This window comes from Rhinopithecus bieti, unplaced genomic scaffold, assembly GCF_001698545.2.
Source record: "Rhinopithecus bieti isolate Rb0 unplaced genomic scaffold, ASM169854v2 scaffold_35856, whole genome shotgun sequence".
NCBI classification, from domain to species: Eukaryota; Metazoa; Chordata; class Mammalia; order Primates; family Cercopithecidae; genus Rhinopithecus; species Rhinopithecus bieti.
The window spans coordinates 2,387,960-2,398,267 of record NW_016815820.1 but is presented as its reverse complement, the minus strand read 5'-3'; positions in this window follow the sequence as shown (position 1 = coordinate 2,398,267).

Below are 10,308 nucleotides of genomic sequence, written 5' to 3'. Positions count from 1 at the left end.
AAAAAAAAAAAAAAAAAAAATTAGCTGGGCGCGGTGGTGGGCACCTATAATCCCAGCTACTGAGGAGCCTGAAGGAGGAAAATCACTTGAACCCCACAGGTAGAGGTTACAGTGAGCTGAGATCATGCCACTGAACTCTAGCCTGGGTGACAGAACAAGACTCCATCTCAAAAAAAAAAAAAAAAAGAAAGAAAAAAGAAAAAGAAGAGACGGAGTATCGCTCTGTTGCCCAAACTGGAGAGCAGTGGCACGATCTTGGCTCACTACAACCTCCACCTCCTGGGCTGAAGTGATTCTCCTGCCTCACCCTCCTGAGTAGCTGGGATTACAGGCATCTGCCACAATGCCCGGCTAGTTTTTGTACTTTTAGTAGAGAAGGGTTTCACTGTGTTGGCCAGGCTGGTCTGGAACTCCTGATCTCCAGTTATCCACCCGCCTTGGCCTCCCAAAGTGCTGGGATTACAGACGTGAGTGACTGCGACTGGCCTTTTATTTTTATTTTTTTTACTTTCTTAATTGCTTTCACTTTATTTTGTTTTATTGATTGATTGAGATGAAGTCTTGCTCTTGTCGCCCAGGCTGGAGTGCAGTGGTGCAATCTTGTCTTGGCTACAACCTATGCCTCCTGGGTTCAAGCAATTCTCCTGCCTCAGCCTCCCAAGTAGCTGGGATTACAGGTGCCTGCCATCACGCCCAGCTAATTTTTGTGTTTTTAGTAAAGACGGGGTTTCACCATGTTAGCCAGGCTGGTCGCAAACTCCTGACTTCAGATGATCCACCTGCCTTGGCCTCCCAAAGTGCTGGGATTACAGGCGTGAGCCACCATGCCTGGCTCCCTCCCTCCCTCCCTCCCTCCCTTCCTTCCTTCTTCTTTCTATTTCCTCATTTCTGCAATGAGAAATGTCTTTCATGATACTGTAATTTTTAGGAGTGCATACCCATTATTTTTGAGAATGTTTCTCAATTGGGTCTTTCTAATGTTTCCTTCCAATTAGATTCAAGTTAGGCATTTGGGCCAGAATACCAGAAAAATGAAAGTGTATTTTTTTCAGAATATCATACCTGGAGGAATAAGATGTCTATCTGCCCCTGAGCAATGGTAATCTTGCTCACCCAGTCAAGGCTTTGCTTGATTTCCCCACTGTATAGTTACTATTTTTCACCTTATAAAGAATAAGCAATTTACAAGGAGACATTTACCTGTCCTTCATTAGACCTCCTCATGAGATTTAGCAGCCATTGATGACTGTTCCTTGAATCCATTCTTACTACGATGCTTGAAAATGGTCATTTTTGGGCCAGGTGTGGTGTCTCACGCCTGTAATCCCGGCACTTTGGAAGGCCGAGGCAGGCGGATCACCTGAGGTCAGGAGTTCGAGACCAGCCTGACCAACATGGAGAAACCCCGTCTCTACTAAAAACACAAAATTAGCCAGGCTTGGTGGCGCATGCCTGTAATCTCAGCTACTCAGGGGTCGAGGCAGGAGAATCGCTTGAACCTGGGAAGCGAAGTTTGCGGTGAGCTGAGATGACGTCATTGCACTCCAGCCTGGACAACAAGAGCGAAACTCCATCTCAAAAAAAAAAAAAAGAAAGAAAGAAAATGGTCATTTTCCAACTCACCATTCCCTCCATGGTATTTGGATATTTATTTATTTATTTATTGAGACAGGGTCTCTCCCTCTCTCACCCAGGCTGGAGTGCAGTGCCATGATCGTAGCTCACTGCAGCCTCAAACTCCCGGGCTCAAGCGATCCTCTCACCTCAGTCTCCCAAGTAGCTGAGTCCACAGGTACTCACCGTCACTCCTGGTTAACTTTTTTATTTTTTGTAGAGACTGAATCTCCCTGTGTTGCCCAGGCTGCTTTCCAATTCCTGACTTCAAATGGTTCTCCTGCCTCTGCCTCCCAAAATATTTAATTAATTTATTTACATTATATTTTATGTAACATCATTATATTGCTTAAATCCATATATGCATTATATTGCATATATTTGCATGTGTGCAATATGCAATATAATGATGTTATACAAAATGCAATATTATATTAATTATATTGCATATAAAATATGTACTTTATATAGTAATATATTAATTAATTAATATTATTTAAAAACAATTTTTTTTAGACTCAGGTTTGCCCTGCCACCCACGGTGGGGAACAGTGGCATGATCTCAGCTCACTGTATCCTCCTCCTACTGGGTTCAAGCAATTCTCATTCCTTAGCCTCCTGAGTAGCTTGGACTACGGGCGCCTGACACCATGTCTGGCTAATTTTTGTATTTTTTGTAGAGATGGGGTTTCACCATGTTGGCCAGGCTGGTCTCGAACTCCTGACCTCAGGTGATCTGCCTGCCTTGGCCTCCCAAAGTGCTGGGATTAGAGGCATGAGCCACCGCACCCGGCCTAATAACAATTTTTTGAATAATTAGCTGGACATGGTGTTGAGTACCTGTGGTCTCAGCTAGTTGGGAGACTGAGGTGGGAGGATTGCTTGAGCCCAGAAGGTTGAGGCTGTAGTGAGCTGCTTAGTGCCACTCCACTCCAGCCTGAGCGATGAAGCCAGACCCCGTCCCAAAATAAACAAAAAAGGTTTTTAAAAAGATGGTGAACATAGGCTGGGCGCGGTGGCTCAGGCCTGTAATCCTAGCACTTTGGGAGGCCGAGGCGGGCGGATCACGAGGTCAGGAGATAGAGACCACAGTGAAACCCCGTCTCTACTAAAAATACAAAAAATTAGCCGGGCGCGGTGGCAGGCGCCTGTAGTCCCACCTACTCAGGAGGCTGTGGCAGGAGAATGGCGGGAACCCGGGAGGCGGAGCTTGCAGTGAGCCGAGATCGCGCCACTGCACTCCAGCTCGGGTGACACAGACTTTGTCTTTTCAAAAAAAAAAAAAAAAAAAAAAAGATGGTGAACATATCTACCACCTCCAAAAATATCCTTAAGCCCTGTTACATTTGCTGTGTTCTAATATTCTCTCCCCTCCTTACTACTGATCTGCTGTCTGTCACTGTAGATTTGTTTGCATTTTCTTTTTTTTTTTGAGGAGTCTCCCTTTGTTGCCTAGGCTGGAGTGCAGTGGCACCATCTCAGCTCATTGAAACCTCCACCTCCTTCAAGTGAGTCTCCTGCCTCAGCCTCCTGAGTAGCTGGGATTATAGGCGATTGCCACCACACCAAGCTAATTTTTGTATTTTTAGTAGAGAGGGGTTTTTGTCATGTTGGCCAGACTGGTCTCAAACTCCTGACCTCGGGTGATCTGTCCACCTTGGCTTCCTCCTTTTATTTTTGTTGAATAAATACTTACGAATGAGGTACGTTTAACTTTTTAAGACTGCCAAAATGTTTTTTGAAGTCATTGTAACATTTTCTTTTTCTTTTGTTTTTTGAGACAGAGTCTTGCTCTGTCGCCCAGGCTGGAGTGCAGTGGCCTGATCTCAGCTCACTGCAAGCTCCGCCTCCCGGGTTTAGGCCATTCTCCTGTCTCAGCCTCCCGAGTAGCTGGGACTACAGGCACCCGCCACCTCGCCCGGCTAGGTTTTGTATTTTTTAGTAGAGACGGGGTTTCGCCATATTAGCCAGGATGGTCTCGATCTCCTGACCTCGTGATCCGCCCGTCTCGGCCTCCCAAAGTGCTGGGATTACAGGCTTGAGCCACCGCGCCCGGCCCATTGTAACATTTTCTATTCCCACCTCTTGTGTGACAGTTCTAGTTCCTCCAAAGTTTTGCTAACACTGAGTAGGATCAGTCTTTGTAATTTTAAGCCATTCTAATAGTTATGTAGTGATATCTCCTTGTTATTTTAATTTGTGTTTTTCTAATGACTAATGATGTTGAGTATCTTTTCATGGGCTTATTTGCCATCTGTATACCTTTTCTGGTGAAGCATCTGTTTAAATCTTGTGCTCATTTTGGTTGGAGCAGGGTTGTTTGTTTCCTTGTTACTCAGTTTTTTGTTTGTTCTCTGAGACAGGGTCTGGCTCTGTCGCCCAGGCTGGAGAGCTGTGGTGCAATCTTGGCTCACTGCAACCTCCACCTCCTGTGCTCAAACTATCCTCCCACCTCAGCCTCCCAAGTAGCTGAGACTACAGGTGCACTCCACTGGCTAATTTTTTGTATTTTTGGTAGAGATGGGGTTTTATCATGTTGCACAGGCTGGTCTTGAACTCCTGGGTTAAAGCGATCCTACTGCCTTGGCCTCTCAAAGTGTTGTGATGGGATTATTGGCATGAGCCACCACGCTGGCCAACAATATCTTTTCTAGAGCAGAAGTTTTAAATTTTGATGAAGTTCAATTTATCAATTTGGCTTTTTTTCCCCTTCCTTCTTTCTTCCTTCTTCCTTCCTTCCTTCCTTCCTTCCTTCCTTCCTTCCTTCCTTCCTTCCTTCCTTCCTTCTTTCCCTCCTTTCTTCCTTTCCTTTCTTCTTTCTTTCTTTCTTTCCCTTCCTTCCTTCCTTTCTCTCTCTCTCTCTCTCTCTCTCTCTCTCTCTCTTTCTTTCTTTCTTTCTTTCTTTCTTTCATTTTTTTCTATAGAGACAGGGTCTCACTGTGTCTCGTCTCCCCATTCTCTTAACAGTATCTTTTAAAATTATTATTATTATTATTATTTGTATTTTTTTAGAGATGGGATCCACTATGCTGCCCAGGCTGGTGTGGAGCTCCTCACCTCAAGTAATCCTCCCCATCTGCCTCAGCCTCCCAAAGTTCTTGGTATACAGGCATGAGCCACCACACCTGGCTCAGTTCAGCCTTTTAGGAATTGTGCTTTTGGCATCATATCTATCTGGAATGTCTTTGCTAACTTAAAATCACCTTCTTTTTTTTTTTTTTTTTTTTTTTAAGACTGAGTCTCACTCTGTCGCCCAAGCTGGAGTGCAGTGGCAAAATCTCAGCTCACTGCAGCCTCTGCCTTCCAGGTTCAAGCAATTCTCCTGCCTCAGCTCCCAAGTAGCTGGGGATACAGGTGTGTGCCACCATACCTGGCTAATTTTTGTATTTTTAGTAGAGAGGGGTTTTGCCATGTTGGCCAGGCTAGTCTCAAACTACTGACATCAGATGATTCACCCATCTTGGCCTCCCAAAGTGCTGGGATTATAGGCACGAGTCACTGCACCCAGCCCAAGATCACCAATTTTTCTTCTAGAAGATTTATAGTTTTTGGTCTCACATTTATGTATGTGACTTAAATAATTGCATTTAAGCATATGATTGAGTTAATTTTATTTTTTTTGAGACAGAGTTTCATTTGTTGCCCAGGCTGGAGTGCAATGGCACGATCTTGGCTCACTGCAACCTCCGCCTCTGGGTTCAAGCGATTCTCCTGCCTCAGCCTCCCGAGTAGCTGGGATTACAGGAATGAGCCACCATGCCCGGCTAATTTTGTATTTTTAGTAGAGACAAAGTTTCTGCATGTTTGTCAGGCTGGTCTCAAACTCCCAGCCTCAGGTGATCCGACCTCAGGTGATCCGCCTGCCTCGGCCTCCCAAAGTGCTGGGATTACAGGCGTGAACCACCACACCCAGTGATTGAGTTAATTTTTATACACAAGGTGAGGTATGAACAGAAGATTTTTTTTTTTTTTTTTTTTGCATATGGATACTTAATTGTTTTAGCACTATTTGTTGAACAGATGCTTTGTCCATTGAGTTGTCTTTATGGCTTTGTATAAAATAAGTTGTGACACACGTGTGTTGTATTGGATTTTTTTTTTTTTTTTGAGACGGAGTTTCACTCTTGCTGCCCAGGATGGAGGGCAATGGTGCGACCTCAGCTCACCTCAACCTCCGCCTCCCAGGTTCTAGCGATTCTCCTGCCTCAGCCTCCCTAGTAGCTGGGATTATAGGCATGTGCCACCATGCAGGGCTAATTCTGTATTTTTAGTAGAGACAGGGGTTTCTCTATGTTGGTCAGGCTGGTCTCGAACTCCTGACCTTAGGCAATCCACCCGCCTCGGGCTCCAGAGTGCTGGGATTATAGGCGTGAGCCACTGTGCCTGACCTGCATTGGATTTTTAAATGCTTCAGAGTTCATGAAGCACTGGTATCAAGGCAAAAGCAAGGACTTGGGCTGTAGGCAACAGCTGGGTTGGACTCCTGGTCTTGCCACCTACATGAGGCACAGTTGACCTATGAAGTAGAAACAATAGTACTGGCGCCCCAGGATGTTTGCCATGTTTTACAGTGTTCTCCTGGATTTCTTCTTTCCTTTTCTGCTGTCCTCCCAGGTAAAGTAGGGGACTGGGAAAGCTGGTCCTGGTCCTGAATAACATCTCTTAATCCCTAGGGTCCCCAGATTCAGAGCTCTAGGAAGCAAAGAAGAAAAAAAAGCAAAAAACAAAACAAAACAAAAAAGAAACAGGTGTAGTGGCTCACGCCTGTAATCCCAGCACTTTAGGAGGCTGAGGAGGGCAGATTGCCTGAGCTCAGGAGCTTGAGACCAGCCTGGGCAACCTGGCAAAACCCCGTTTCTACTAAAAATACAAAAAATTAGCCGGGCATGGTGGCTTGTGCCTGTAATAGCAAATACTGGGGAGGCCGAAGCACCAGAATCACTTGAACCTGGGAGGCGGAGGTTGCAGTGAGCCAAGATGGTGCCATTGCACTCCAGCAGCCTGGGCAACAAGAGTGAAACTCCGTCTTAAAAAAAAAAAAAAAAAAAAAGGAAGGAAAGAAGGTACGGATAATGGGTACAGTTGTATCTATAGGACATCCAACACAAATCAGCCATTTGCTCTGGGCAAGACTATACAGGCAGATCCCGATGCAAAGTCTCTTTGCTTTCAGTGAATTTGTGCACAATCTTTTTTTTTTCTTATGTATGTATTTATTTATTTAAGACAGAGTCTCGCCCTATTGCCCAGGCTGGAGTGCAATGGTGTGATCTCAGCTCACTGCTACCTCCGCCTCCTAGGTTCAAGTGATTCTCCTGCCTCAGCCTCCCAAGTAGCTGGGATTACAGGCACGTGCCACCACACCCAGCTAATTTTTTTGTATCTTTAGTAGAGACTAGGTTTCACCATGTTGGCCAGTCTGGTCTTGAACTCCTGACTTCGTGATCCATGAGCCTCGGCCTCCCAAAGTGCTGGGATTATAGGCGTGAGCCACTGCACCTGGCTATTTATTTATTTATTTATTTGTGAGACAGAGTCTCATCTGTCGCCCAGGCTGGAGTGCAGTGGCGCGATCTCGGCTCACTGCAACCTCTGCCTCCCGGGTTCAAGCAATTCTTCTGCCTCAGCCTCCCGAATAGCTGGGACTACAGGCACGCGCCACCATGCCCGATTAATTTTTGTATTTTTAGCAGAGATGGCATTTCACCATATTGGCCAGGCTGGTCTTGAACTCCTGACCTCATGATCCGTCCACCTCAGCCTCCCAAAGTGCTGGGATTACAGGTGTGAGCTACAGCGTCCGGCCTTTTTTTCTTTTTAGAGATGAGGTCTCCCTTTGTTGCCCAGGCTGGAGTGCAGTGGAGTGATCATAGCTTGCTGCAGCCTCAACTTCCCGGGCTCCAGAGATCTTCCTGCCTCAGCCTTCCTAGTAGCTGGGTCTATAGACACGGACCACCACACCCAGCTTTTTTGACTTTTAGTAGTGATGAGATCTCTGCTATGCTGCCCGGGCTCGAATCGAACTCCTGGGCTCAAACGATCCTCCTGCCTTGGCCTCTCGAAATACTGGGATTACAGACATTAGCCATAATGCCCAGCTGTACAAACTCTTGCCATTTATGCAGGGCAAAAGCACTGCTCTACACAATTATAACAGGCATAATTTGTTATTACTTGATCAATGGAATTTTTTGATAGGCAACATTTTTCAAAACATTGGGCTCATGGAGAAATAATAAAATAAATGTGAAGTGATGAAAATAATGGAAATGACTCACTTAGATAAATGAAGCAATATGGCCAGACACAGTGGCTCATGCCTGTAATCCTAGCACTTTAGGAGGCTGAGGAGGGCAGATTGCCTGATCTCAGGAGCTTGAGACCAGCCTGGGCAACCTGGCAAAACCATGTCTCTACTAAAAATACAAAAAATTAACCAGGCATGGTAGCATGCGCCTGTAACAGCAACTACTGGGGAGGCTGAAGCACCAGAATCACTTGAACCTGGGAGGCGGAGGTTGCAGTGAGCCGAGATTGAGCCACTGCACTTCAGCCTGGGCGACAGAGCAAGACTCTGTCTAAAAAACAAACCAAACCAAAACAAAAAGCAGCAATATGGATCTTGCTCTGTGGTTTCCAGTGTGTTCTAAGACATGATCCCACAGCGAGAAACTCTCAGACTGATGAGGGAGAAGTGGGCTTCATCCTTAGAGGTTTCCAGTGAATGCAAATGAAATGCTCTAGCTTGGCAGTGGAAAGGAGCAACGCGTCTGCCGGATCCAGGACAGACGGGCCAGGTGTGAATCTGAGTGCGTGCTCACTGCTGTTTACCATGGTGGTCCTAAGTTTCAGCACATGCCCTCTCAATTTATTATGAATACATGTATAATTAATCAGACCTTTAGCTAAAGTCAGTCCACATCCATGATTGATCAGGGTGTGTTGCAGCTAACCCTCATTGCTTACTGGTTGCTAATGGAAGAATTCCTCGTGGCATCAAATCTTGGGGCAGGAGATCATCTGAAACTATTTGCTATTTGGTTTACACAGGTATTCTGGGATGATTCATTCAAATATTCATTTGACTTTTTAATAATTTGCTATATAAAAATAGGATCTAGAAATGTTGAAAAATATGAGTTAAGAGGAAGAGAAACACACAGCGGGGAAAGAAAGAGAACATTCATGGTCTGAAAGCCAAAGAGAATGACTGTTACCAATTCCTTCCTAGACTATTTGCTATTTCAATTACTTTTTTTTTTTTTTTTTTTGAGATGGAGTCTGGCTCTGTTGCCTAGGCTGGAGTACAATGGCTTGAGCTTAGCTCACTGCAACCTCCTCCTCCTGGGCTCGAGCGATTCTCCTGCCTCAGCCCCCTAAGTAGCTGGGATTATAGGTGCACGCTGCCAAGCCCGGCTAATTTTTTGTTTTTTGTTTTTTGTATTTTAGTAGAGACAGGGTTTCACCATGTTGCTCAAGCTGGTCTTGAACTCCTGAGCTCAGGCAATCCACCTGCCTCTGCCTCCCAAAGTGCTAGGATTACAGGCATGAGACACCGTGCCCAGCTATTTCAATTAGATTTATTATGACATATTTATACCTAACAAATGTAATATTCATAATATAAAATGTACATGTGCAGTTTTTTTGTTTTGCTTTGCTTTTCGAGACTGAGTCTTGCTCTGTAGCCCAGGCTGGAGTGGAATGGCATGATCTTGGCTCACTGCAGCCTCTGCCTCCTGGGTTCAAGTGATTCTTGTGCCTCATCCTCCCGAAGAGCTGGGATTACAGGCGTCTGCCACCATGCCCAGCTAATTTTTGTATTTTTAGTAGAGACAGGGTTTCACTTTGTTGGCCAGGCTGGTCTCAAACTCCTGACCTTAAGTGATCTGTCGCCTCAGCCTCCCAAAGTGCTGGGATTATAGGCGTGAGCCACTGCGTCTGGCCTGTGCTGTTTTAAGAATGATAAAACAAGTGCTGTGTAGTTGCTACGTGGATTAAGAACTAGAACATCCTCAGTATCTTTAAAGTGCCTTCTGTGCCCCTCTGCAATCAGCACTGTGCTACTTCCCCAGAATTAACCACACTCTGGAATTTTGTTTACCATTCTTTTTACTTTTGTTAAAGTGTTACCTTTTGTGAATGTATACCTAAACAATACATTGTTTAGTTTTCGATATTTTTGAACTTATGTAAACAAAACCATAATGTGTCTATTCCTCAGTTCTAGGTTTTGTTTTGTTTGTTTTGCTTTTTTCCTTAAATATTTTTTTTAAGAGATGGACATTCGTTATGTTGCCCAGGCTGGACTCAAATTCCTGGGCTCAAGAGACCCTCCCTCCTCAGCCTTTTGAGCAATTGGAACTACTGGTGCACACCTTTGCTTCCTAGGGTTTTAGATCAACTCTGTGAGATTCATCCATCTTGGCTTGTGTTGCTGAAGTTCACTCATTGACAGCGCTTATTAGTACTTTACTGCATGACTATACCAGGCTAATTATTATCTGTTCTCCTATTGAACATTTGTATGGTTTCTAGTTTTGTTATTATAAGCAATGCTGCTGTGGATATTCTTGTACAACATGTCTCTGGGCACGAATTTCTGCAGGTGATTTCTAGTCTTTTATGCACATGTAGTTAAAGTTTTTTATTTTATTTATTTATTTATTTATTTATTTATTTATTTATTTATTT